This window comes from Bos mutus, chromosome 16, assembly GCF_027580195.1.
Source record: "Bos mutus isolate GX-2022 chromosome 16, NWIPB_WYAK_1.1, whole genome shotgun sequence".
Taxonomy (NCBI): Eukaryota; Metazoa; Chordata; class Mammalia; order Artiodactyla; family Bovidae; genus Bos; species Bos mutus.
Genome location: NC_091632.1, coordinates 65,698,129 through 65,710,998, shown reverse-complemented (window position 1 = coordinate 65,710,998; position 12,870 = coordinate 65,698,129). Strand labels below are relative to the sequence as shown.

At 41.8% G+C, this 12,870-nt stretch overlaps 1 protein-coding gene across 3 annotated transcripts in view; it reads right to left on the bottom strand.

Annotated features, from left to right (window-relative positions):
* Positions 1–12,870, bottom strand: part of ESRRG (estrogen related receptor gamma) — a 693,205-nt gene that overhangs the window by 527,490 nt on the left and 152,845 nt on the right. The gene's annotated exons all lie outside the window — the stretch shown is intronic.

Here is a 12,870-nt window from a genome sequence, read left to right as displayed (position 1 = left end):
ACTTTGAGTCATGTGTGTTCACCTGTCTTACAGATACCTCCAGATACATGTCTCAAGAAGCTCAAGTCTAACCAAATTAAACACACAATTTTTAACCCAAGTCTGTTCCATTTCTTATATCTCTTCATAAAATAAATGGCTTACTACAGTGCTATTTACAGTAGCAAAGACATGGTAGCAACCAAAGTGTTTATCAGCAGATGAATGTGAAAAAAGAAGATGAGGTGTGTGTGTGTGTGTGTGTGTAATTGAATACTACTCAGTCATAAAAACTGAAATAATGTCATTTGCAGCAACATGGATGGGCCTATACATTATTATACTAAGCGAAGTAAGTCAGACAGAAAAAGAAAATACCATATGATATCACCTACATGTGGAATCTAAAATATGACACAAATAAAATCATTTACACTACATTAGGCAGAGTTAGCTGTCCAATTTCAGAAAGAAATGTTTAACTGTGATTTAGTACACAGAAACAGACTCACAGATACAGAAAATAAACTTATGATTACCAAGGAGGAAAAGGGGGAATAAATTAGGAGTATGGGATTAACAGATATATACTACTGTATAAAAAATAAACAAGAATTTACCATATTGCACAGAGAATGGCATTTAATATCCTCTAATAATCTATAATGGAAAAGCATCTGAAAATATATATGTATCTGTATAACTGAATATATATACAACTGAATCACTTTGCTGTATACCTGAAACTAATATTGTAAATCAACTATACTTCTATTAAAAACTTAATGACTTACTAATTTTTTTTTCAAACCAGAAATAGATCCTCAGTTCCTCCCATCTATCTCTTCTTTTCTCATATTTAACAAGTGACTGGTCTCTTTGAACAGTGCTTAAGTATATCCTACCACTCCAATTCTGCAGGTACCATGCCAGTTCACATTCAGATAATTTTGTCCAAGACTACTGCAATAGACTCCAGTTTTAGTAACTCCCAGACCCTTCAATACATCATCCAAGGCACTGCTTCCCTAACCTCAACTGGACCACCCCTCCACAGTCTCACATGGTTTCAATGGTATTCTCAATCCTCCAGGTACATCCACAGCTTACTGCAGGGTACACGATGTCAGTGTCATGGTAACTCTATTAACTGAACAATCCTGGCTTCCTCTTTTGCCTCCACTTAACCACCTTTCATTTTGCACTCCAGCTATATGGAGTTAATAGAGTTTCCAAAACATTCCAGGTGGTCTCCTGCCTTTACATCTGCTCTTCTCTCATCTTGTAATGCCTTTTCCCACCTGGTCCATAGGAAAACTACTTTTTCCCATAAAGTCTCAGGTCAAATGTTACGCATTTGCTCCCTTTCCTGACTATATTATAGATTGAGTACCTGCTAAAATAACCAGATAACATGCTAGTCACTGGTTATATAGTCATGCCCATGAAAGCAATCCCCAGAGATGAGCTGACTTTTCCTCCATGCCAACCCTGGGCCTGATGCATCTTTCCATTACAGTAGGAAGGGCACTAACTTGGAGTTACGTGGGTATCAGCCTTTCCACTCTACCCTAAGCATGTGCCTGTTGCTCAGTGGCTAAGGTGAAAGTGAAAAACGGAACGTGTTAGTCACTCAGTTGTGTCCGACTCTTTTGTGACCCCATGGACTGTATCCCACCAGGCTCCTCTGTCCATGGGATTTCCCAGGCAAGAAAACTGGAATGGGTTGCCATTTCCTTCTCCTGGGGATCTTCCCAACCCAGGGACTGAACCCGAGCCACTGAGCCACCAGGGAAGCCCGTACCTCCAACACAGTATTCAGCAGTATGTATGTTAAAAGAATGAAAAAGCACACTCTGTCTCTTCGACTAATTTGTCCTCTGGTTTCACTGAATTTCTCAAAGGGCATAATCACATACAAGGTACTGTGGTCAACAGTACAGGCTTTGCAGTAAGACAACCTCAGTCCCAAATCTGGTACCACTACTCGTCATCTATGAGACCTTGGACAGACTACTACTTAGTTCTATAAAATGGAGACAATTCTGGTATCCAATTTCACAGGGCTGCCCTGATGATGCAACAGGGGAACACATGTAAATAACTCAAAATGACTCTTCAATAAATGTTAGCTACTAATTTACCCTGAATACTACGCATCTACCTATATGAGACAACAAACTATAGAAATAAATAGAAATTAATTGCTTTGTTCAAGAAATTAATTAGTCCACACATTTTTCACTTCCTGTACGGTTTCCAACTGTGTCGAACCTAAAGGGTTAAACAGGCATACGCACAAACATTCTTCCCACCAAGGCTTGTCATCTGAGGATGAGGGTCGGGCAAGGCAGTGCTGCTGGTTATGGATGTTAAATCAACAATTTTTTCTTACAACAAACCCCTGGCACCCTGTTCTCACCATGTCATGGCCTGTGATGACTTAGTGGCTCCCAAGCATGACCAAGCGATTAGCGGGGCTGTGTCTGCGCATCTCAACAGTAATGGGAGCTCTCTTTCCATTTGCCGTGTATTGAAGCCTGAGCGCTTCGCTGCCTCGTGCATTTTCAGCTTGATGAATTCATTATTCTCCATATTTTTCTCCTCCCTCCTTCAGAGAAAAACCTTTCCCTAAAATGCCAGGATTTTTGCCCTGGTTTTAAGAAAAAAAAATTTTTTAATTTTGTAAACATGCAACTTGGACAGCGAGTCTGCAACAGCTTAGCTGCACCCTGGGCCACTTGAAGAGAGTGATATGTCAAGTTCTTTAATACAACCCCCACAGCATCTCCTTTCACTGGAGAGAAAACATGCAGGTGTCAGTTGGGCATTTCTCCAAAAAAAAAGAAAAAAAGAGTACTTTTCTCCAGCTCTGAAAAGGGATGAGGTTGAAGTTATTTGTCCTAGATGGACAAGGATATGCTGGTCTAAACAGGAGACCTGAGAGCTTATCTCCCACGGTTTGCTTTTTTTGTTCCCCATAAACAAAGCCCACCCCCATACCTGGAGTGTATCCTTTCCCTCTCCCCCATATAAAGAATGTCAGATCGTTTCAACACACTGTGCTCACGGACAGGGATATGGTCGGAGGGTGACAAGGGCAGTTTCTGTTCATCTGTCATTTTAGAAATCACTTTCAGAGAAAAGGGAAAGAAATTATCCTCATGGAATAAAATTGTACATGGCAGAAGAACACCTTACTTAAAACCGATCTGTGGCTTGCAAACTTCTTCTTTTCAGCCATATGACTGGCTTTCAGTAGCAAAAGAACGTAGGAAAGAACTCCACTCCACCATACACAACATAGGCTCTGCCGACATTTCTGAATCAAGACCTCGAGTTTAACGAGCGACAAGGACTCTGCCCGTGTAATGGGTGACGTCACATGCACTGGCCTTTCTGGTGACCAGCGGATGCCAAGGTCACAATCATCTTTGATTTTACCTTCACACACACAAAATGACATGAGCCATCAGTGAACTGCTTCTAAGGGCATTAGGAGAATAGTTCAAAGCACTGGCCCAGGCGTCAGGCCACCTGAGTTCAAAACCTGACCAGCTCAGGGACCCTGAATGGGTTGTTTAATTCTCTAAGCTTCAGCTTCCTTACCTCTAAAATGGGAATGGTACTGTACACCTGATATATAACCTGATGATAAAATAATACGTGAAATATGCTCACCACTTATTTAGGTACTACAAAAATCTGTATTAAACACAGTGGCATTGATTATTTTTTCTTTGATTATTGTAATTTCCTGATACATCTCCCAATATTTCCTTTTGCAGGTATCACAGATTTTCTGGATGAAGTTTTGCTCTTAACTAAAATTTTTACTTTACCCAAGTAGGAACAAAATGATGTACCTCTTGTAGAGAAACATATGTTTTTTAAAAAAGACTCTACTCCCCAAAAGTTGGTAACATACAAAGGCACTGGTTTTTTTTTTTACAACAAATACCAGATTGTGACAAAAATGCTTCTTTCTATAAAATAATGTCAAAAAGATCCCACCAGCTATGGGTTTCTTACCCACAGCAAAGCCTTATCCCCCAGAAGGTGAAAATATCCCAAATGGTTATCTCCTCCATTAGGCAAAAATAAAAAAACAAAACAAAACGAACCATATCCTGCCATGCTTCTCAGAGGCACAGCCTTGCTGTGGTCACACAGCCTCTGAAGAGGATGCTTCAGATCTAAATATAGGGATGTGGTGGGGGTGGGGGGCTGGAGATATAAGAACAGGAGTGAGCAGAGGCCCATGGGCTATAAATAACCAATGAGCAGGACTACGTTTAGAGCTGCCCATGTGCGGGACTCCAACAAATTTCCCACTTTGTTTCCTGAAACAAAAGAAACAAGAGCTATGTCCAGGTTTCTCTGGATCTCTGGCAAGAATATACTCTTCTGTATGTGAATACATATATATGTGTGTGTGTGTATATGTGTATATATATATATATATATATGTATGTATTTTTCTTTTGAAGAACTGCAAGCTCAAAATAAATTGTTACCATCGCATTAAGACCATCTCATCCCAAGCTGGATCCACACTCACTAGTTAGGATGACCCGTTCACACTCGAGGGCACTGGCTTCATGCAAAATAATAATTCCCTAAACATAAAAGGTTTACCTGGCCAAGTCTTAACAAGCAGAGTACATATTTCAGCTGCAAATATTTGTCCCTCTCTAACATCTTCAAGATGGTTGTTCTTTACAATGTTTTGGCAGAAACAAACATCGGTTTGGGGGACAACACCTGATCATTTTCACCATTCCTTTAATGGGAAAGTGCTGACTAGATGAAGGGTTTACAAAGATTCTGTGTGCAGAGAGTAAGACCCAGGTATCTCTAAAATCATCTGTTCAGAAAAAAGCACAACCAACATTGCTGAAACCCTTTGAGCTGTCTCCCTTCAAAACGTTTCTAAGCTCTATGCTACCTGAGTCCCTGAGTGAGTCCCCAAGTGAGTCCACTGGAGAATTCTGCATAATCTTAGGCTAGTCACACGGAATATTTGGTGACTAATCTGCATTCCTGTCAAATGGATGGGGTCTATATGCCTGTGGATTTGTAGAGTCCCAGGAGGAGTTTGGGTCCATAAACCACTGAATGAATTCCATTAATACATATATGTGGCTTTTTCACCTGTGACATAAATGACATTTTTTTACTCGTCTATTTCTGAATGTTCTTTATTAAATAATAAACTCAAGAAAAATTTCATACAAATCACCAGTGTCTGTAACTATTATTCCTTATTATTACAATGGCTTCTTCTTGGGCTGAACTGAGAGTCTAATTTCAGAACTATGGTAGATTTGGCCCCCTTGGATGGCAGGGCCAGATCAGCAGGCTACTTTTGCAAAACCAGATCTCTGACAGGTCAGTTGGAGAGATCAGATAAAAACTTTGAACTTTAAAATATATTTATTAGAATCAGAGGCTATTAAATATATAAATAAAATATATTTATTAGAATCAAAAGTTTTTCTTTTGGACAACTTTACAATTCGTCCAGCTTTTCCCACACACACAGGGATGCATGCTAAGCCCTTCAGTGGTGTCTGACTCTGTGAACCCATGGACTGTACTGCCCAGGATCCTCTGTCCATGGGATTCTCCAGGCAAGGATACTGGAGTACATTGCTGTGTCCCCCTCCAGGGGATCTTCCCGACCCAGGGATTGAACTTGCATCTCCCATGTCTCTCTCCTGCATTGGCAGGTGGTTATTTACCATGAGCACCAACTGAGAAGCCCAGGGATGGATCCCTGGTAAAGAGATTTTAGAGCCCACAGATCTGCCTCCCAGAAGAACCTCCACACACTGGAAGAGACTGGTCAGTAAGACTCCAAGGAATATGCTGGAAACCTCACCCCAGGCCCACACTAGAGAAGCAGGTAGTGGTTCAAATTTCTCCAAACATTGCAAAGGCAAAGTTGTTCCCTTGATGACTAAATTCCAAGCTATCTGGTCCAATTTCCCCTTCCTGCTTGGAGATACCTTTCCAGTGCTAAAGGTTTGTTAGTCTTGAGAGTGTGCATGCTTTAATAAAATATGTGACTCCACTAAAAGCCTACATCTTCATTAAAGGGAAAACTAATTTCAAGGGAGAAAAGCATGTGAAGGAATCTTGAAGCTTTCTTCTTAGCTTTCCATCCAACCCCAAGATGAGTCCAGGTCAAGAGTTTGATGAAGATACTCCTTTCCAATCTATCAAAGCGGAGGCCACCTTGCCCATATTCCTTCCCTTACCAATTCAATACAGGCTGACTTAACTGTCATCATCTGTATTTTATTTTTTTTGCCAAGAGGTATTCTCTGGCCACCATGATTGTTTTTACCTGCTTGCCTACATGGCAGTCCATATAGTCAAAGCTATGTTTTTCCCAATAGTCATGTATGGATGTGACAGTTGGACCATAAAGTGGACCATAAAGAAGGCTGAGCACTGAAGAACTGATGCTTTCGAATTGTGGTGCTAGAGAAGACTCCTGAGAGTCCTGTGGATTGCAAGGTGATCAAACCAATCAATCCTAAAGGAAATCAACCCTGAATATTCATTGGAAGGACTGGTGCTGAAGCTGAAGCTCCAATACTTTGGTCACCTGATACAAAGAGCCAACTCATTGGAAAAGACCCAGAGGCTGGGAAATATTGAAGGCAAAAAGAGAAAGGGGTGGCAGAAGATGAGATGGTTAGATAGCATCCCTGAGTCAATGGACATGGGTTTGAGCAAACTCCAGGAGATAGTGGAGGACAAAGGAGCCTGGCACGCTGTGGTCTACGGGGTCACAAACAGTCAAACATGACCTAGCAACTGGACAACAATGTGGCGGTGCTGATGTATCAGGAATCAGCATCCAACAGCAGCCCTGACCAATGAGTGACAGGAGAACTGGGGGACAAATGTTTCATCTGCATCACCTATTGGAGGGCTCACTCTGAGGCCTCCCAGAGTTTCCCAGTAGGACTGAGTCCCACTTATAACTTCCTTGATGATGAAAATCTTTACTGGCTGCCTTCCCTTCTGTGTCTTCCTTCCTCCTTGTTCTACTAAGATCGCTTCCCAAATAAATTACTTGCCCTTGAATCTGTGCCTTGGGGTCTGTTTCAGCTGGAATTCAAACTAAGGCTCTGAGATATTTAAGCCTCAACAGAGAAAACACATTTGGAAGAAAAGAAAGACACACCCAGAGTTGCATAATTACTATTATATGACCTGTTATAGAATTGATGCTTTTGAACCGTGGTGTTGGAGAAGACTCTTGAGAATCCCTTGGACTGCAAGGAGATTCAACCAGTCCATTCTGAAGGAGATCAGCCCTGGGATTTCTTTGGAAGGAATGATGCTAAAGATGAAGCTCCAGTACTTTGGCCACCTCATGCAAAGAGCTGACTCATTGGAAAAGACTCTGATGCTAGGAGGGATTGGGGGCAGGAGGAGAAGGGGACGACAGAGGATGAGATGGCTGGATGATCACTGACTTGATGGACGTGAGTCTGAGTGAGCTCCGGGAGTTGGTGATGGACAGGGAGGCCTGGTGTGCTGCGATTCATGGGGTCGCTAAGAGTCCGACACGACTGAGTGACTGAACTGAACTGAACTGATAGTTAACTCCAGGGCTATACGTGTCCATCATCATCTCTGTTTGAATAAGAAACTTAGGGGAGGAAATGACTTACCATCAGGATTTAGGGGTTCCATGAAAACTGCAAAGGCTTTTTGGACTATTTGTGAAAGACTATTTTTTAATCTCATCCTGGATTCTGCCCATGATCTCTCATACTTACCCTTTGCTTTCCTCACTGTACTTTCTGAAGCTCAGGCTATGAGTGTTCCTACAGGAACCAGGTAACAAGCCCACTGTCTTCCACCTCCTGCCTGCTTTATGGGGCTCCTTCCCCACCTTCCCTATCTGCAGCACTTGGCTCTGGCCTCATTTTAGTTGCCACCTTTCGGTCTGAGAACCACATCCCTCGGATCCAGTGGGTTGTGAATTGATGGCTTGACTATTCACATCTGGCTCTTCCTCTTGGGTAACTCTTTGGGTTCAATAACCTCATGTTTGTGCCTTTCTCTGGCCTGGATTCTGGTCTCTACACACTTGCTGCTCTTGGGATCTTCCCCACTGACCTGTGCCTTTCAGCCCTCCTGTTTGTCCCTAGCAATTTACCACATGCTCAAGGAAAAATTTATAATGGATACTTATTCAGACAAAAGTGAATTAGAAGATAAATGTGCATAAAGAACGATAACAACAAAAACACCTTTTATGTGTTTTTGGAGTGCTTCAAGTTATGTTTTTTCTTTTTTCCACTAGAGGGAAGGCCCTTCATCACAGCCTTTTAACTGGAAGGGCAACAACCTACTTCTGCCATGAGACACGAAAGACAGAGGCTGCAGATGGAGTCTTCCTCGTGTGCTCAAGTGCCTAATGTTCGTATTTAATTATTTGTCTGTAAAGGGAGGAGTGGGTAATTCTTGTCAAGGAGATGAAATTAAATATCAGACATGAGTATATTACTCAAAAAGAGATTTCTAGATTTAGGTAATGTATCACCCTTTCTCATGTCAAAGTCTTTCATCAGGGAGGTAAAAATATGATTTCTAAGATAACACCAATCAAAAACTGCAACTCCACTCTTTGATAACATGTATATATATGTGTGTTTAAATCCAGCACCAGATTTCCTTCATACAATGTCGTATTCCCAGTTATTATTTACTTAGACCCAGCACCTCAGTGATAGCTCACACTTTTTCCTTTGTATTCTAAGATAAAGGGTGTTCCTGCAGCTTTCTCCTTCCAGGAAGGCTGTCTTGATTTTCATGGGTTTTCACCTGTGCTTCAGTAACGGGCATTTACAAGACATTCTCCAATGGAAAGAGTTAGTGAGGTGGAAGTTCTTCTGTATAGGTCATGGCTGAGATGTTTGAACAGTTTCCTAAAATCACTTTCTGAGAAGGGTGGTGTGTCTTTAATCTAGATGAACGGTGTGTGTAGGAGTGAAGTTCAGCGGGGAGAGGAGATATCCTGAGCTCTTTAGAATGACTCTGAGTTGAAACAGTCATTGAAGTAGCTGGATGATTAACAAGCTATGTAAATAATCTATAACAACATTATGAAAATCTCTTATATCCCACAATTCTCTTAAGATTATCTGAATTCACAAAGAAATGTCATCAGAGATTTTTCCTACATGAGTCTACTCCTAGGTCAAGCCATCCATAACCTGAAGGATAGCATGAAAGGCAAAGATGATATTTCCAAAACAGCGTAACAGTTTCTAGAAGAGATTAACATGTGTTAATCAGTGTGCACCCCTCACCCCAGAACACTGATGCTTTGTAATTTTAACCAATAAGCCTTATTGTTAGAGCTAATAATAATACCTCTTATCTAAATTGCAAAAATTAAAAAAATAACAAAAGCATACATATTTTAAAACAATCACTGCAAACAATTTCCTAACCTCATCCCTATAGTTCCTTTCATGTTTGGCCATAGTACCATTTTGATATCATAAAGTTTAGAAAGACAGTTAACTTCATGTATCCCTATATCATGTGTTCCTATACAGAGCATCAAGTTCTCTGCCATCTAAACAAATATTAGAAGACTTACTCTGATTTTACAAGCTCTCCTGAACTCTTAAGGGGTGTTTGTTGTTGTTGCTGCTGTTACTGTTGTGCCATTAGCCATCACTACATCTCATGAATTCAGCAAATATTCGCGAGTCTACTCTGCACCAAGCATTGGGCATAGACACATGCACCCCAGTGTTCACTGCAGCCCTATTTACAATAGCCTGGATATGGAAGCAACCTAAACAGCCAGCAACAAAGGACTGGATAAAGAAGATGCGGTACACATACATAATGGAATATCACTCAGCCATGAAGAGGAATGAAACCAGGTCATTTGGAGAGACCTGGATGGACCTAGAGTCTGCTATGTAGAGTGAGGTAAAAAAGAGAAAAACAAATATCATCTGTTAACACATATATGTGAGATCTAGAAAAATGGTACAAATGAACCTATTTGCAGGGCAGCAGTAGAGACACAGATGCAGAGAATGGACACGTGGGCATGGGGGGAGGGGAAAGAGAGGGAGGGATGAAGTGGGAGATTAGCACTGACACACACACACTGCTGCCATGTGTCACACGGGTTTCCCTGGTGGCTCAGATGGTAGAGAATCTGCCCACAATGTGGGAGACCTGGGTTCAATCCCTGGGTTGGGAAGCTCCCCAGAGGAGGGCATGGCAACCCACTCCAGTATTCTTGCCTGGAGAATCCCCATGGACAGTGGCGCCTGGCAGGCTATGGTCCATGGGGGAGCAAACAGTCGGACACGGCTGAGCGACTAAGCACAGCCGTGTGTAAAACAGCTAGTGGGAACCTGCTGTGTAGTGCTCAGCTCGGTGCTCTGTGATGACCTAGAGGGGTGGGATGGGGAGGTAGGTCCAAGAAGGAGGGGATATCTGTATGTGGATATCACAGATATATATATGTGTGTATATATATATATGTATGTGTGTATATATCTGATTCATTTCGCTGTATAACAGAATCCAGTACAACACTGTAAAGTAACTATAGCCCCAATTAGAAAAATGTGAACAAGACAATGTTCTTTCCCTCACAAGGCTTACACATCTAATGGAGGACACATCCAAGGAATATGTAAATATATCCCTGATAGAGAACTACAGAACAGGATAGGGTAGGTGAATAGAAAAGAATGATCCTCTGAAGAGCAAAAAGCAGAGAAAGGAGGCAGAGTGTGAAAAGCCATGGTTAAGAGTTGTAAGTGAGCAGGATCCTATGGGGCCTTTCTAGGACAGACCCCTCCCCTCCCCTTCCCTATGGCCTCTGCCTGCCTCTGGTCTGCAGAAAACCTTTAGCCTCCCAAGCTTTCCCTGAGTCCCAAAGAATAAATTTAATTAGAGAAGTAAGAAAATGCAGAAGCAAAGGAAAACAGTCAAACAAGGCAAAATAATAATAGTTTAGCCATTAAGCAAAGTCTTTTAGTGCCTCCTCAAGGACTAGAGATAATACTCTGAGCAATATGGTTTGAACTGTTTTGCAGATACTGAAACCCCCACCAGGTGGAAGACGTCCTGTTCATTGCATACTGCCTAAAAGCATGGAGAATCTCAGACCAGTTGGAATCAGAAGGTTGATGATGCCGACTCCCACTTACTTCACCACCAACCAATCAGAAGAATAGCCATGAGCTGATCACAATCCCTGAAAGGCCCTCCCTTATCCTGTCTTTAAAAACCTTTCCCTGAAAGCCATATAGGAGTACAGGCCTTCTGAGCACTAGCGACCTGGACTTCTTGCTTGATGTCTTCAATAAACATTGCACTTTCCTTCAACACAACAGATTGGTGTCAGCAGACTGGCTTTGCTGTGAGCAGGAGAGAGGACTGAAGTCTGGCTCAGCAACAGAATCAATACAGACTTCTCTGAGTAGGTGCCATGCTTGCTACCAAAGTAAACTCACAGACTAACAAACAAGAAAAAATAGACTCTGGAAAGCAATTTCCAGGTGTGTTTTATTTGTGCCACTTCATGTACCCTATATGTGTCTCTCTGGTATAAATCCCACTTCATTCCATCACTGAACTATACCTAGGCTGAGATTTTCATCCCCAACGTTCCCCAGACAGGGTGTGATATGCTGCTTATAAAGGCCAAAGGATAATAGAGTGTTGCCAAGTGGACTGCAGATTCCCATGCAGCCTGGACTTTTCAGACCGAATGAATCAGCTGGCCCTGCATGACCTCAATTAAGATAGGAATGGGGGCTTCGCTTTGGCCACACATCCTAAACCACATACTGTGCTTAAGTTTCCAAGCTGTCAGTCTCTGTGACTCCCCTTTAGCAATACTTAACGACGACTTGTGACATGGGATTCTGAAAGCTTTTTGAAAGTCTTACTCACTAATGGACAGACCTCTTACATATTTTATAGAACTAAACAAACATCAAAGTTAACACTCAAATGCAACTTGTTTTTTTCTAAACTCTCTAAAGCCTTGTCAGCATATAAACTCTCCTGCAAGTCTGAGTCAAACAAAGAGTACATGAGTGATGAATTTTTAGGGGAAAAAAAAAAAAAAAGATTCCAAGCTTCTTGAGGGCCAAGACTCAATTTTACATTTTTGCTTCCCAGTGCCTAGCACGATGTCTGACACAAAGTAGATGGGCAAGTAATGTTTAATTGTACTGAAGTGGGGGGCAGGAAATTGCAAAATATTTAACCACAAAGAACAATCAGCTTTTGCTGATTTTCCCTTAAATATTATTAGCTGTCTCCAAAGTTAAAATGTAACTGAAAATAACAAAACATATTTATATATACAGATACAGAATTCTAAGTACACTCTAAACAGAGCTTCCAATACGACTTTACAGGCTCCCCAAATTTCAGAAGTGCACACAAATAACATTATGACCAAGGATTATGATGATGGGGATCAGAACAATAGTGACCACTGATTAATTGCTAATCAGGTGCCAAGCACTGTGCTTGACACTTGCTTGTACTCTCCCCTTAACACAGGAGATCACAGTATCACGTCACCTCCTGCATCCAGACTTCCTGTAATCACCACATCTAAAGCAGCAGCAGGGCTGGCACTAGTGGTAAAGAACCCGCTTGCCAATGCAAGAGACATTAAGGGATACAGGTTGGACCCCTGTGTTGGGAAGATCCCCTAAAAGAGGAAATGGCAACCCACTCCAATATTCTTGCCTGAAAAACCCCATGGGCAGAGGAGCCAGGCGGACTACAGTCCATGGGGTCGCAGAGTCAGACAGGACCGAGCGACTGAGCACATATTCATGCAAAGTAGCACCACTGGAA